Source organism: Entelurus aequoreus, linkage group LG18 (assembly GCF_033978785.1).
Source record: "Entelurus aequoreus isolate RoL-2023_Sb linkage group LG18, RoL_Eaeq_v1.1, whole genome shotgun sequence".
Taxonomy (NCBI): domain Eukaryota; kingdom Metazoa; phylum Chordata; class Actinopteri; order Syngnathiformes; family Syngnathidae; genus Entelurus; species Entelurus aequoreus.
The window spans coordinates 2,653,260-2,670,778 of NC_084748.1; positions in this window are offsets into that span (position 1 = coordinate 2,653,260).

Genomic DNA, 17,519 nt, shown 5'->3' on the forward strand with positions numbered 1-17,519 from the left:
CATCCATCCATCCATTTTACAATATAACTACAACACTTTATGTACATATTTATATACAGATTTGAACAATAAGTTATTCACTGAAATATATTTATTAATTGTGGTTCTTACAAAAAATATATCTCATAAAATTATAAAAGCTAAAATGTCTCTTAAAGCTCTGCCCCTTTAATTAGTGCATACTAAATCATCTAACTTTAGCCTACTACTACAAGCATATTATTTACCAGCAACATAAAGTGAAACAGAGGCAGAGGTGTCCTGCCACAGTCAGTAACAAATAAACAGAAAACAGTAGTGGTGGTAGATAGACACAAAGCTTCATCAAACATCTGGGGCCGTACTTATCAAGCTTCTTAGAGTGCCATTTTACACTTAAGTCCTGAGAATTTGCGAAATTTAGTCCTACTCTCAAACTTAAAAATAAAAGCTTTTTATCAACGTTCTTAGGTCTAAGAATCACTCCTACTCTCCACGATATTTAAGAGACCTTCAGAGGTGTCTTAAGTGGTTAGGAGTTGCCAGCAGGGGATGGCACTGAGGCGAGAGAGACGTGCGCGAACATTCAGGGAACGGAACGATGTTCTGGATTTGTTTGATGACGAGCAGCTGATCAAACGGCATCGTTTAGACCAGGGGTCACCAACGTGGTGCCCACAGGCACCAGGTAGCCCGTAAGGACCAGATGAGTAGCCCGCTGGCCTGTTCTAAAAATAGCTCAAATAGCAGCACTTACCAGTGAGCTGCCTCTATTTTTTAAACGTTATTTATTTACTAGCAAGCTGGTCTCGCTTTGCCCGACATTTTAATTCTAAGAGAGACAAAACTCAAATAGAATTTGAAAATCCAAGAAAATATTTTAAAAGACTTGGTCTTCACTTGTTTAAATAATTTCATTCATTTTTTTACTTTGCTTCTTATAACTTTCAGAAAGACAATTTTAGAGAAAAAATACAACCTTAAAAATTATTTTAGGATTTTTAAACACGTATACCTTTTAAATTCCTTCCTCTTCTTTCCTGACAATTTAAATTAATGTTCAAGTAAATGTATTTTTTTTATTGTAAAGAATAATAAATACATTTTAATTTAATTCTTCATTTTAGCTTCTGTTTTTTCGACGAAGAATTTTTGTGAAATATTTCTTCAAACTTATTATGATTAAAATTCAAAAAAAATATTCTGGCAAATCTAGAAAATCTGTAGAATCAAACTTAAATCTTATTTCAAAGTCTTTTCAATTTCTTTTAAAATTTTTGTTCTGGAAAATCTAGAAGAAATAATGATTTGTCTTTGTTAGAAATATAGCTTGGTCCAATTTGTTATATATTGTAACAAAGTGCAGATTGGATTTTAACCTATTTAAAACATGTCATCAAAATTCTAAAATTAATCTTAATCAGGAAAAATTACTAATGATGTTCCATAAATTATTTTTTTAATTTTTTTCAAAAACATTCGAATTAGCTAGTTTTTCTCTTCTTTTTTTCGGTTGAATTTTGAATTTTAAAGAGTCGAAATTGAAGATAAACTATGTTTCAAAATTTAATTGTCATTTTTTTCGTGTTTTCTCCTCTTTTAAACCGTTCAATTAAGTGTAAATATCATTAATTATTAATAATAACATAGAGTTAAAGGTAAATTGAGCAAATTGGCTATTTCTGGCAATTTATTTAAGTGTGTATCAAACTGGTAGCCCTTCGCATTAATCACTACCCAAGAAGTAGCTCTTGGTTCAAAAAGGTTGGTGACCCCTGCTTTAGACAGAGCGGGTATTATTTTTGTCACAGATTTAATACTTTTCGATTCCATGTTGATTTCTGCATGTGTCTGCAGTGGGCTAGTATATATAGAGCCACCCACACCAGTTTCAAATTAGTTGCCTAATTAATGAATTGGAAAGAAAATGTTATGACAGTAGCGTATGTGTGTGGCCGTGAGGTGAGTGACGTCAGTGAGTGTGTGGGCGAGAGAAGAGAGGGAGCGGTAGCGTGAGTGCCGGCGGGGACTAGTTTGTTTTGTATTATTTTGTAGTTTATTGTCAAAATATACACTCCCATTGTCCACTTAAATATTTCCAAGATATTTCTTTATTCTTAGACAACGGATTCCCTTCCGTGATTGGTCATTTCTATGGACACAGAAATGACGTCACCTAAAATTGCGTTTACGGCACATAGTAATGTCGTAATTCAGCTCTGAGTGTGACACTTAAGATTCAGTTCGCTGAAAGTGTGAGTAAGACGCTTGATAACTAACTTTTAAGTGCAGCTTTCAGCGAAGAATTTATTTACTCTTAAGTCAACTCTTAGCAGACTTCTTCGGAGTAATTCTGAGAAGCTTGATAAGTACGGCCCCTGCTCCTTTGTTTTGGCCCTCATTGTTTCACACGTCTTCTTCCCCCCTGGTGGTCAACAGCGGTACTGCATGACATTTTTAGTCAATTTATTACATTTTCTTTATATTTTTCCATAAATGTAAAAGTATTTTATTGCACAAGCATGTTACTAAAAGTCCATCAATAATGACATAATATAGTTTTATTTTATTAATTTTAGCATTTAAGATAGCTAAAAAAATGATTATTCATCTACTTGTTCATTTACTGTTAATATCTGCTTATTTTGTGTTTGAACATGTTCTATCTACACTTCTGTTCAAATGTAATAATCACTTATTCTTCTCTTCTTTGATACTTGACATTAGTTTTGGATGATACCACACATTTAGGTATCAATTATGATCAAATATGATTCATTAGTATGGCGGTACTATGCTAGTAGCCTACAACTTAGTTGAACAGAATCAACATCCAGAGTGAGATGCGTTAATACTTGAGTGGGCCCCGGGGCCCCTCTGTCGCCCCCGGCTTACCTTGTGCAGGTGAGTTGGGAGCCGTCCCAGCAGTGGGATGCAGACGGGTCACGTTAATCCATGTTCAGGACGTGTTCAGGGTCAAACAGGAAGTGGTTCCCCAGACACCTGTCAATCAAAGGGCTGATTGGCTTCTGCCTTCAAGCCTGAGGCAAGGAAGCAGACGATGGAGATAAAAGGTAACATCAGCTTGAATATGAATATTTGTGTGAGTTATTTTCCCAGAATGCCCGCACGCCACATTCTAATTGAAGCGCTAACCTTTACACGTCTGCCAAAGTGAATGTGAAAGCAATTTGCTATTTGCAGCTGCTCTTCGGCACTTTTCCACCCGGTGTAAATAAAGTTGCCCCGTGTTACCGGCAAAAAGAAGGAAGAGAAAGAAAAGGTGAGAGAGAAATAAAAAAGAAAGAGTAAAGGAGAATGAAATAAATAAATAAAAAAGACAGAACAAAACAAAGAGAGAGAAAAAGAGTGAGTGACAAAAAAGAGAAAGAAAGAAAGAGGAAAAAATTGAGAAAGAGAGAAAAAGAAAGGAACAATTAGAGAAAAATAAGAGACAAAGAACAAGAAAAAGAGAAAGGAAAGAAAAAGAGAGCAAGAGTGACAAAGAGAAAGAAAGAATACGACAAAGAAAAAGAGGAAAACATTAAGAGAAAGAAAACGAAAAAGAAAGAAATATAAATAAAAAGAGGGAGAACAAGATAAAGAAAGGAGAGAAAAGGGAAAAAAGAGAGAAAGAAGAAAAAGAGAGCGAGCGTGACAAAGAAAAAGATAGTGAGAAAAGAGAGGAAAAGAAAGAACAAGATAAAGAAAAAGACAGAAAGAAAGAACTAGAGGGGAAAAGAAAGAACAAAAAAGACAGAAGAAAAAGAAAAAAACAGTAAGAGAGAGAAAAAGAAAGGAGACAAAGATAGCAAGAGTGACAAAGAAAAAGAGAGAAAGAAAGAATAAGACAAAGAAAAAGAGGAAAAAAGAAAGGACAGAAAAAGGAGAGAAGAAAAAGAGCGAGAGTGACAAAGAAAAAGATAATAAAGAGAGAAAAGAGAAAGGGAAAAAATAAAGAACAAGATGAACAAAAAGACAGAAAGAAATAACTAGAGAGAAAAAGAAAGGAAGAAAAAGAAAGAAGACAAAGGACAAGATCAAGAAAAAGAGAAACAAAGAACTAGTTTAAATTTTGTCCACATTGTGTGACGACCGGGTCGCATGGATGCGGGTGTTGTTGTCCCAGGGATGCAGATGGGGATTCGGACACAGCTTGCAGGTAAGCAATGATTTATTTAAGAAAGAAATAATACTGGAACAAACAAAAAGGTGCTAGCTCCTAGCACTTAAGGCAGAAACAAAAGGAGCCAGCAGGTGAACATGCAGAGCCTAATTAATAAATAAATGTAAATTAAAATGAATGAATAAAGTACTATCTATCTATTAGCGTGGGAGCTAGAAGGTTTCAGAGCAGGAACAAAAGTCCTCATCTGTTGTGTGAAAACAAACTAGGAAGCAAGACCGACTGACTGACTGGGAAGGATGCAGGCTTTAAAGAATAATGTCAGTGATGAAAAACAGCTGCGCGGCAGGTGAAAGTCATCAGTTGCTATGGTAACAAACTCAGGTGCATAAACAGGTACTACAAAGGAGTCCAAGACTAGCAGAAAAACACAAGTGACCCGAAAACCCAAACAGAACATGATCCTAACACATTCACTTCTCTTTTTCATGGTTTGGTTTCTTTCTATTCTGTTTGTTTACAGTTGAAAGTACTGTTATTGTTGTTTACAGTTGAAAGTAATGTTATTGTTGTTTACAGTTGAAACTAATGTTATTGTTGTTTACAGTTGAAAGTACTGTTATTGTTGTTTACAGTTGAAACTAATGTTATTGTTGTTTACAGTTGAAAGTACTGTTATTGTTGTTTACAGTTAAAAGTAATGTTATTGTCGTTTACAGTTGAAATTACTTTTATTGTTGTTTACAGTTGAAAGTACTGTTATTGTTGTTTACAGTTGAAAGTAATGTTATTGTTGTTTACAGTTGAAAGTACTGTTATTGTTGTTTACAGTTGAAAGTAGTGTTATTGTTGTTTAATGTTATTGTTGTTTACAGTTGAAAGTAATGTTATTGTTGTTTACAGTTGAAAGTACTGTTATTGTTGTTTACAGTTGAAAGTACTGTTATTGTTGTTTACAGTTGAAAGTAATGTTATTGTTGTTTACAGTTGAAAGTACTGTTATTGTTGTTTACAGTTGAAAGTAATGTTATTGTTGTTTACAGTTGAAAGTACTGTTATTGTTGTTTACAGTTGAAAGTAATGCTATTGTTGTTTACAGTTGAAAGTAATGTTATTGTTGTTTACAGTTGAAAGTACTGTTATTGTTGTTTACAGTTGAAAGTAATGTTATTGTTGTTTACAGTTGAAAGTACTGTTATTGTTGTTTACAGTTGAAAGTAATGTTATTGTTGTTTACAGTTGAAAGTACTGTTATTGTTGTTTACAGTTGAAAGTAATGTTATTGTTGTTTACAGTTGAAAGTACTGTTATTGTTGTTTACAGTTGAAAGTAATGTTATTGTTGTTTACAGTTGAAAGTACTGTTATTGTTGTTTACAGTTGAAAGTACTGTTATTGTTGTTTACAGTTGAAAGTACTGTTATTGTTGTTTACAGTTGAAAGTAATGTTATTGTTGTTTACAGTTGAAACTAATGTTATTGTTGTTTACAGTTGAAAGTACTGTTATTGTTGTTTACAGTTAAAAGTAATGTTATTGTTGTTTACAGTTGAAAGTACTGTTATTGTTGTTTACAGTTGAAAGTACTGTTATTGTTGTTTACAGTTGAAAGTAATGTTATTGTTGTTTACAGTTGAAAGTAATGTTATTGTTGTTTACAGTTGAAAGTACTGTTATTGTTGTTTACAGTTGAAAGTACTGTTATTGTTGTTTACAGTTGAAAGTAATGTTATTGTTGTTTACAGTTGAAAGTACTGTTATTGTTGTTTACAGTTGAAAGTACTGTTATTGTTGTTTACAGTTGAAAGTAATGTTATTGTTGTTTACAGTTGAAAGTACTGTTATTGTTGTTTACAGTTGAAAGTAATGTTATTGTTGTTTACAGTTGAAAGTACTGTTATTGTTGTTTACAGTTGAAAGTAATGCTATTGTTGTTTACAGTTGAAAGTAATGTTATTGTTGTTTACAGTTGAAAGTACTGTTATTGTTGTTTACAGTTGAAAGTAATGTTATTGTTGTTTACAGTTGAAAGTACTGTTATTGTTGTTTACAGTTGAAAGTAATGTTATTGCTGTTTACAGTTGAAAGTACTGTTATTGTTGTTTACAGTTGAAAGTAATGTTATTGTTGTTTACAGTTGAAAGTACTGTTATTGTTGTTTACAGTTGAAAGTAATGTTATTGTTGTTTACAGTTGAAAGTACTGTTATTGTTGTTTACAGTTGAAAGTACTGTTATTGTTGTTTACAGTTGAAAGTACTGTTATTGTTGTTTACAGTTGAAAGTAATGTTATTGTTGTTTACAGTTGAAACTAATGTTATTGTTGTTTACAGTTGAAAGTACTGTTATTGTTGTTTACAGTTAAAAGTAATGTTATTGTTGTTTACAGTTGAAAGTACTGTTATTGTTGTTTACAGTTGAAAGTACTGTTATTGTTGTTTACAGTTGAAAGTAATGTTATTGTTGTTTACAGTTGAAAGTAATGTTATTGTTGTTTACAGTTGAAAGTACTGTTATTGTTGTTTACAGTTGAAAGTACTGTTATTGTTGTTTACAGTTGAAAGTAATGTTATTGTTGTTTACAGTTGAAACTAATGTTATTGTTGTTTACAGTTGAAAGTACTGTTATTGTTGTTTACAGTTAAAAGTAATGTTATTGTTGTTTACAGTTGAAAGTACTGTTATTGTTGTTTACAGTTGAAAGTACTGTTATTGTTGTTTACAGTTGAAAGTAATGTTATTATTGTTTACAGTTGAAAGTACTGTTATTGTTGTTTACAGTTGAAAGTACTGTTATTGTTGTTTACAGTTGAAAGTACTGTTATTGTCGTTTACAGTTGAAATTACTTTTATTGTTGTTTACAGTTGAAAGTACTGTTATTGTTGTTTACAGTTGAAAGTAATGTTATTGTTGTTTACAGTTGAAAGTACTGTTATTGTTGTTTACAGTTGAAAGTAGTGTTATTGTTGTTTAATGTTATTGTTGTTTACAGTTGAAAGTAATGTTATTGTTGTTTACAGTTGAAAGTACTGTTATTGTTGTTTACAGTTGAAAGTACTGTTATTGTTGTTTACAGTTGAAAGTAATGTTATTGTTGTTTACAGTTGAAAGTACTGTTATTGTTGTTTACAGTTGAAAGTAATGTTATTGTTGTTTACAGTTGAAAGTACTGTTATTGTTGTTTACAGTTGAAAGTAATGCTATTGTTGTTTACAGTTGAAAGTAATGTTATTGTTGTTTACAGTTGAAAGTACTGTTATTGTTGTTTACAGTTGAAAGTAATGTTATTGTTGTTTACAGTTGAAAGTACTGTTATTGTTGTTTACAGTTGAAAGTAATGTTATTGTTGTTTACAGTTGAAAGTACTGTTATTGTTGTTTACAGTTGAAAGTAATGTTATTGTTGTTTACAGTTGAAAGTACTGTTATTGTTGTTTACAGTTGAAAGTAATGTTATTGTTGTTTACAGTTGAAAGTACTGTTATTGTTGTTTACAGTTGAAAGTACTGTTATTGTTGTTTACAGTTGAAAGTACTGTTATTGTTGTTTACAGTTGAAAGTAATGTTATTGTTGTTTACAGTTGAAACTAATGTTATTGTTGTTTACAGTTGAAAGTACTGTTATTGTTGTTTACAGTTAAAAGTAATGTTATTGTTGTTTACAGTTGAAAGTACTGTTATTGTTGTTTACAGTTGAAAGTACTGTTATTGTTGTTTACAGTTGAAAGTAATGTTATTGTTGTTTACAGTTGAAAGTAATGTTATTGTTGTTTACAGTTGAAAGTACTGTTATTGTTGTTTACAGTTGAAAGTACTGTTATTGTTGTTTACAGTTGAAAGTAATGTTATTGTTGTTTACAGTTGAAAGTACTGTTATTGTTGTTTACAGTTGAAAGTACTGTTATTGTTGTTTACAGTTGAAAGTAATGTTATTGTTGTTTACAGTTGAAAGTACTGTTATTGTTGTTTACAGTTGAAAGTAATGTTATTGTTGTTTACAGTTGAAAGTACTGTTATTGTTGTTTACAGTTGAAAGTAATGCTATTGTTGTTTACAGTTGAAAGTAATGTTATTGTTGTTTACAGTTGAAAGTACTGTTATTGTTGTTTACAGTTGAAAGTAATGTTATTGTTGTTTACAGTTGAAAGTACTGTTATTGTTGTTTACAGTTGAAAGTAATGTTATTGCTGTTTACAGTTGAAAGTACTGTTATTGTTGTTTACAGTTGAAAGTAATGTTATTGTTGTTTACAGTTGAAAGTACTGTTATTGTTGTTTACAGTTGAAAGTAATGTTATTGTTGTTTACAGTTGAAAGTACTGTTATTGTTGTTTACAGTTGAAAGTACTGTTATTGTTGTTTACAGTTGAAAGTACTGTTATTGTTGTTTACAGTTGAAAGTAATGTTATTGTTGTTTACAGTTGAAACTAATGTTATTGTTGTTTACAGTTGAAAGTACTGTTATTGTTGTTTACAGTTAAAAGTAATGTTATTGTTGTTTACAGTTGAAAGTACTGTTATTGTTGTTTACAGTTGAAAGTACTGTTATTGTTGTTTACAGTTGAAAGTAATGTTATTGTTGTTTACAGTTGAAAGTAATGTTATTGTTGTTTACAGTTGAAAGTACTGTTATTGTTGTTTACAGTTGAAAGTACTGTTATTGTTGTTTACAGTTGAAAGTAATGTTATTGTTGTTTACAGTTGAAACTAATGTTATTGTTGTTTACAGTTGAAAGTACTGTTATTGTTGTTTACAGTTAAAAGTAATGTTATTGTTGTTTACAGTTGAAAGTACTGTTATTGTTGTTTACAGTTGAAAGTACTGTTATTGTTGTTTACAGTTGAAAGTAATGTTATTATTGTTTACAGTTGAAAGTACTGTTATTGTTGTTTACAGTTGAAAGTACTGTTATTGTTGTTTACAGTTGAAAGTAGTGTTATTGTTGTTTAATGTTATTGTTGTTTACAGTTGAAAGTAATGTTATTGTTGTTTACAGTTGAAAGTATTGTTATTGTTGTTTACAGTTGAAAGTAATGTTATTGTTGTTTACAGTTGAAAGTATTGTTATTGTTGTTTACAGTTCAAAGTAATGTTATTGTTGTTTACAGTTGAAAGTACTGTTATTGTTGTTTACAGTTGAAAGTACTGTTATTGTTGTTTACAGTTGAAAGTAATGTTATTGTTGTTTACAGTTAAAACTAATGTTATTGTTGTTTACAGTTGAAAGTAATGTTATTGTTGTTTACAGTTGAAAGTACTGTTATTGTTGTTTACAGTTGAAAGTACTGTTATTGTTGTTCACAGTTGAAAGTAATGTTATTGTTGTTTACAGTTAAAACTAATGTTATTGTTGTTTACAGTTGAAAGTAATGTTATTGTTGTTTACAGTTCAAAGTACTGTTATTGTTGTTTACAGTTCAAAGTACTGTTATTGTTGTTTACAGTTGAAAGTACTGTTATTGTTGTTTACAGTTGAAAGTAATGTTATTGTTGTTTACAGTTGAAAGTATTGTTATTGTTGTTTACAGTTCAAAGTACTGTTATTGTTGTTTACAGTTGAAAGTACTGTTATTGTTGTTTACAGTTGAAAGTAATGTTATTGTTGTTTACAGTTGAAAGTAATGTTATTGTTGTTTACAGTTGAAAGTATTGTTATTGTTGTTTACAGTTGAAAGTAATGTTATTATTGTTTACAGTTGAAAGTACTGTTATTGTTGTTTACAGTTGAAAGTACTGTTATTGTTGTTTACAGTTCAAAGTAATGTTATTGTGTTTCCTGTGGGCGGGGCTAGGTTACAACACGTCTACCTGGGACTTGTGCATGGAAAACCATAGAAGAAGAAGACGGGAGCTACCTGGTAAGTTCCACCCAGAAGGAGATGATACAGTATTGTCTGCTACCTATTTTAATATCTTTATGGTGGTACTTAATGAATACTTAGGTCTACTACACTACTGTATTTAATGTTGTCATTATGGTGGTACTTAATGAATACTTAGGTCTACTACACTACTGTATTTAATGTTATGGTGGTACTTAATGAATACTTAGGTCTACTACACTACTGTATTTAATGTTGTCATTATGGTGGTACTTAATGAATACTTAGGTCTACTACACTACTGTATTTAATGTTGTCATTATGGTGGTACTTAATGAATACTTAGGTCTACTACACTACTGTATTTAATGTTGTCATTATGGTGGTACTTAATGAATACTTAGGTCTACTACACTACTGTATTTAATGTTGTCATTATGGTGGTACTTAATGAATACTTAGGTCTACTACACTACTGTATTTAATGTTGTCATTATGGTGGTACTTAATGAATACTTAGGTCTACTACACTACTGTATTTAATGTTGTCATTATGGTGGTACTTAATGAATACTTAGGTCTACTACACTACTGTATTTAATGTTATGGTGGTACTTAACAGAAAAGGTTTGAGAAGTGCTGATTTATTCCATTTCTCTCTGGGTCTCAGAAAGATAATATTTCATATTTTCTAACTCTAACAGAACACATGCTGGGATTTTTTAAATTGGTAATTAATCTGAATAACCTTGTTTTCACAGTGGGGTCGTGTGCATCCCACAGTGGGGTTGTGTGCATCCCACAGTGGTGTTGTGTGCATCCCACAGTGGTGTTGTGTGCATCCCACAGTGGTGTTGTGTGCATCCCACAGTGGGGTTGTGTGCATCCCACAGTGGTGTTGTGTGCATCCCACAGTGGGGTTGTGTGCATCAGACAGTGGGGTTGTGTGCATCAGACAGTGGGGTTGTGTGCATCCCACAGTGGTGTTGTGGGCATCCCACAGTGGTGTTGTGTGCATCCCACAGTGGTGTTGTGTGCATCCCACAGTGGGGTTGTGTGCATCCCACAGTGGTGTTGTGTGCATCCCACAGTGGGGTTGTGTGCATCCCACAGTGGTGTTGTGTGCATCCGACAGTGGGGTTGTGTGCATCCCACAGTGGTGTTGTGTGCATCCCACAGTGGTGTTGTGTGCATCCCACAGTGGGGTTGTGTGCATCCCACAGTGGTTTTGTGTGCATCCCACAGTGGTGTTGTGTGCATCCCACAGTGGTGTTGTGTGCATCCCACAGTGGGGTCTTGGTTACCTCACAGCAGGTGATGTTCACCTGCGTGGTCCAACACTCAAGCCCTTCAGCAATCTCATTTCAGGGATGTGAGCACTCTGAGGGGGAAAAAAAGAGTAAAATTGCAAGAAACCAAAAAGGGAACATTTCTATCAACACAAAGTGCTGCCAAACACCTTTTAGATGCATTCTCATCTGGCAACCTCTTATGGACGTCTTCCATGTCACATGTCATGTACCACACTACATCATTTACTAACATTGTCATCACTGAACACATCCAATGATGTAACTTGCACGCAAAGAACTCAGAATACGTTTGGCCACGCCCCCTCAGGTAATACCCCTAAAGCGGTGAAGTTGTCACCTTGTGTAAATGGTAAATAAAAAGAGAATACAACAAATCCTTTTCAACTTATATTCAATTGAATACACTGCAAAGACAAGATATTTCATGTTCACACTGAGAAACTTTGTTATTGTTTGCAAATAATCATGAACTTAGAATGTAATGGCAGCAAAACATTGCAAAAAAAGGCATTTTTACCAGTGTGTTACATGGCCTTTCCTTTTAACAACACTCTGTAAAGGTTTGGGAACTGAGGAGACACATTTTTGGCCCTCCATAAATGGAATTTTGTCCCATTTGTCCCTCCATAAATGGAATTTTGTCCCATTTGGCCCTCCATAAATGGAATTTTGTCCCATTTGGCCCTCCATAAATAGAATTTTGTCCCATTTGGCCCTCCATAAATGGAATTTTGTCCCATTTGGCCCTCCATAAATAGAATTTTGTCCCATTTGGCCCTCCATCAATATAATTTTGTCCCATTTGGCCCTCCATCAATTGAATTTTGTCCCATTTGGCCCTCCATAAATGGAATTTTGTCCCATTTGGTCCTCCATCAATTGAATTTTGTCCCATTTGGCCCTCCATAAATGGAATTTTGTCCCATTTGGTCCTCCATAAATGGAATTTTGTCCCATTTGGCCCTCCATAAATGGAATTTTGTCCCATTTGGTCCTCCATAAATGGAATTTTGTCCCATTTGGCCCTCCATAAATGGAATTTTGTCCCATTTGGTCCTCCATCAATTGAATTTTGTCTCATTTGGCCCTCCATCAATACAATTTTGTCCCATTTGGCCCTCCATAAATGGAATTTTGTCCCATTTGGCCCTCCATAAATAGAATTTTGTCCCATTTGGTCCTCCATAAATGGAATTTTGTCCCATTTGGCCCTCCATCAATATAATTTTGTCCCATTTGGTCCTCCATAAATGGAATTTTATCCCATTTGGCCCTCCATAAATGGAATTTTGTCCCATTTGGCCCTCCATAAATGGAATTTTGTCCCATTTGGTCCTCCATAAATGGAATTTTGTCCCATTTGGCCCTCCATAAATGGAATTTTGTCCCATTTGGTCCTCCATCAATTGAATTTTGTCCCATTTGGCCCTCCATAAATGGAATTTTGTCCCATTTGGTCCTCCATAAATGGAATTTTGTCCCATTTGGCCCTCCATAAATGGAATTTTGTCCCATTTGGTCCTCCATAAATGGAATTTTGTCCCATTTGGCCCTCCATAAATGGAATTTTGTCCCATTTGGTCCTCCATCAATTGAATTTTGTCTCATTTGGCCCTCCATCAATACAATTTTGTCCCATTTGGCCCTCCATAAATGGAATTTTGTCCCATTTGGCCCTCCATAAATAGAATTTTGTCCCATTTGGTCCTCCATAAATGGAATTTTGTCCCATTTGGCCCTCCATCAATATAATTTTGTCCCATTTGGTCCTCCATAAATGGAATTTTGTCCCATTTGGCCCTCCATAAATGGAATTTTGTCCCATTTGGCCCTCCATAAATGGAATTTTGTCCCATTTGGTCCTCCATAAATGGAATTTTGTCCCATTTGGCCCTCCATAAATGGAATTTTGTCCCATTTGGTCCTCCATAAATGGAATTTTGTCCCATTTGGCCCTCCATAAATGGAATTTTGTCCCATTTGGTCCTCCATCAATTGAATTTTGTCTCATTTGGCCCTCCATCAATACAATTTTGTCCCATTTGGCCCTCCATAAATGGAATTTTGTCCCATTTGGCCCTCCATAAATAGAATTTTGTCCCATTTGGTCCTCCATAAATGGAATTTTGTCCCATTTGGCCCTCCATCAATATAATTTTGTCCCATTTGGCCCTCCATCAATATAATTTTGTCCCATTTGGCCCTCCATAAATGGAATTTTGTCCCATTTGGTCCTCCATCAATTGAATTTTGTCCCATTTGGCCCTCCATAAATGGAATTTTGTCCCATTTGTCCCTCCATAAATGGAATTTTGTCCCATTTGGCCCTCCATAAATGGAATTTTGTCCCATTTGTCCCTCCATAAATGGAATTTTGTCCCATTTGGCCCTCCATAAATGGAATTTTGTCCCATTTGGCCCTCCATAAATGGAATTTTGTCCCATTTGGCCCTCCATAAATTGTATTTTGTCCCATTTGGCCCTCCTTAAATGGAATTTTGTCCCATTTGGCCCTGCATAAATGGAATTTTGTCCCATTTGGCCCTCCATCAATATAATTTTGTCCCATTTGGCCCTCCATAAATTGTATTTTGTCCCATTTGGCCCTCCATAAATGGAATTTTGTCCCATTTGGCCCTGCATAAATGGAATTTTGTCCCATTTGGCCCTCCATAAATTGTATTTTGTCCCATTTGGCCCTCCATAAATGGAATTTTGTCCCATTTGGCCCTCCATAAATGGAATTTTGTCCCATTTGGCCCTCTATCAATATAATTTTGTCCCATTTGGCCCTCCATCAATTGAATTTTGTCCCATTTGGCCCTCCATCAATTGAATTGTGTCCCATTTGGTCCTCCATCAATTGAATTTTGTCCCATTTGGCCCTCCATAAATGGAATTTTGTCCCATTTGGCCCTCCATAAATGGAATTTTGTCCCATTTGGCCCTCCATAAATGGAATTTTGTCCCATTTGGCCCTCCATAAATGGAATGTTGTCCCATTTGGCCCTCCATAAATGGAATTTTGTCCCATTTGGCCCTCCATCAATATAATTTTGTCCCATTTGGCCCTCCATCAATTGAATTTTGTACCATTTGGCCCTCCATAAATGGAATTTTGTCCCATTTGGTCCTCCATCAATTGAATTTTGTCCCATTTGGCCCTCCATAAATGGAACGACTAATTAGGAGTCTTTGTTTGTTTACTTACTACTAAAAGACAAGTTGACTATTTTATTGAAGGACTAAATGACAATAATAAACATATATTTCATGTACACTAACATTTTTAATTAAAATAAAGACAATAATGACTATTTTATTGAAGGACTAAATGACAATAATAAACATATATTTCATGTACACTAACATTTTTAATTAAAATAAAGACAATAATGACTATTTTATTGAAGGACTAAATGACAATAATAAACATATATTTCATGTACACTAACATTTGTTGTTCCAACAAAGACAATAATGACATTTTTCGTGGTCCCCTTTATGTAGAAAAGTACCGAATAGTATGGAAATACATTTTGGTATTGGTATTGCAACAACCCTCAGTAAAGAAATGACACTGATCAAATCCATTCACACAAGAAGACATATTTCCCCCGTCTAGCCATCATGTTTTTAGACAGTTGGAGTGAGCGGGAATAAAAGAAACTCCACAAAACTCCTTTTCACAGACACATGGTCTAATTATGTCTCTGATGGGACCAGATCACACAATGAAAGACCAGACCTGACCAGACCTGACCAGACCTCCCACCAACATCTCCATCTCTACTCTCTCCTCCCAGATGACTCATGTCTGCATGAAAGGATGAGTGCAGTTTGTTCACCGGCCTCACAGTTGATGATGATAATGAATGATCCGCTTTTTCTACTCAACTTGCTTAACTCTCAGGTGGAATCTGGCCAAAGTTGTTGTGGATTTCAAAGAAGAGAGGATCCGTCTTTTGTCCCATTTGGTCCTCCATAAATAGAATTTTGTCCCATTTGGCCCTCCATAAATGGAATTTTGTCCCATTTGGCCCTCCATAAATAGAATTTTGTCCCATTTGGCCCTCCATAAATTGTATTTTGTCCCATTTGGCCCTCCATAAATGGAATTTTGTCCCATTTCGCCCTCCATAAATGGAATTTTGTCCCATTTGGTCCTCCATAAATGGAATTTTGTCCCATTTGGCCCTCCATAAATGGAATTTTGTCCCATTTGGTCCTCCATAAATGGAATTTTGTCCCATTTGGCCCTCCATAAATGGAATTTTGTCCCATTTGGTCCTCCATCAATTGAATTTTGTCTCATTTGGCCCTCCATCAATACAATTTTGTCCCATTTGGCCCTCCATAAATGGAATTTTGTCCCATTTGGTCCTCCATAAATGGAATTTTGTCCCATTTGGCCCTCCATAAATGGAATTTTGTCCCATTTGGTCCTCCATCAATTGAATTTTGTCCCATTTGGCCCTCCATAAATGGAATTTTGTCCCATTTGGTCCTCCATAAATGGAATTTTGTCCCATTTGGCCCTCCATAAATGGAATTTTGTCCCATTTGGTCCTCCATAAATGGAATTTTGTCCCATTTGGCCCTCCATAAATGGAATTTTGTCCCATTTGGTCCTCCATCAATTGAATTTTGTCTCATTTGGCCCTCCATCAATACAATTTTGTCCCATTTGGCCCTCCATAAATGGAATTTTGTCCCATTTGGCCCTCCATAAATAGAATTTTGTCCCATTTGGTCCTCCATAAATGGAATTTTGTCCCATTTGGCCCTCCATCAATATAATTTTGTCCCATTTGGTCCTCCATAAATGGAATTTTGTCCCATTTGGCCCTCCATAAATGGAATTTTGTCCCATTTGGCCCTCCATAAATGGAATTTTGTCCCATTTGGTCCTCCATAAATGGAATTTTGTCCCATTTGGCCCTCCATTAATGGAATTTTGTCCCATTTGGTCCTCCATAAATGGAATGTTGTCCCATTTGGCCCTCCATAAATAGAATTTTGTCCCATTTGGCCCTCCATAAATTGTATTTTGTCCCATTTGGCCCTCCATAAATAGAATTTTGTCCCATTTGGCCCTCCATAAATAGAATTTTGTCCCATTTGGCCCTCCATCAATTTAATTTTGTCCCATTTGGTCCTCCATAAATAGAATTTTGTCCCATTTGGCCCTCCATTAATAGAATTTTTTCCCATTTGGCCCTCCATAAATTGTATTTTGTCCCATTTGGCCCTCCATAAATTTAATTTTGTCCCATTTGGCCCTCCATAAATGGAATTGTGTCCCATTTGGCCCTCCATAAATTGTATTTTGTCCCATTTGGCCCTCCATAAATGGAATTTTGTCCCATTTGGCCCTCCATAAATAGAATTTTGTCCCATTTGGCCCTCCATAAATTGTATTTTGTCCCATTTGGCCCTCCATAAATTGTATTTTGTCCCATTTGGCCCTCCATAAATGGAATTTTGTCCCATTTGGCCCTGCATAAATGGAATTTTGTCCCATTTGGCCCTCCATAAATTGTATTTTGTCCCATTTGGCCCTCCATAAATAGAATTTTGTCCCATTTGGCCCTCCATAAATAGAATTTTGTCCCATTTGGCCCTCCATCAATTTAATTTTGTCCCATTTGGTCCTCCATAAATAGAATTTTGTCCCATTTGGCCCTCCATAAATGGAATTTTGTCCCATTTGGCCCTCCATAAATAGAATTTTGTCCCATTTGGCCCTCCATAAATTGTATTTTGTCCCATTTGGCCCTCCATAAATAGAATTTTGTCCCATTTGGCCCTCCATAAATAGAATTTTGTCCCATTTGGCCCTCCATCAATTTAATTTTGTCCCATTTGGTCCTCCATAAATAGAATTTTGTCCCATTTGGCCCTCCATAAATAGAATGTTTTCCCATTTGGCCCTCCATAAATGGAATTTTGTCCCATTTGGCCCTCCATAAATGGAATTTTGTCCCATTTGGCCCTCCATAAATGGAATGTTGTCCCATTTGGCCCTCCATAAATGGAATTTTGTCCCATTTGGCCCTCCATCAATATAATTTTGTCCCATTTGGCCCTCCATCAATTGAATTTTGTCCCATTTGGCCCTCCATAAATGGAATTTTGTCCCATTTGGTCCTCCATCAATTGAATTTTGTCCCATTTGGCCCTCCATAAATGGAACGACTAATTAGGAGTCTTTGTTTGTTTACATACTACTAAAAGACAAGTTGACTATTTTATTGAAGGACTAAATGACAATAATAAA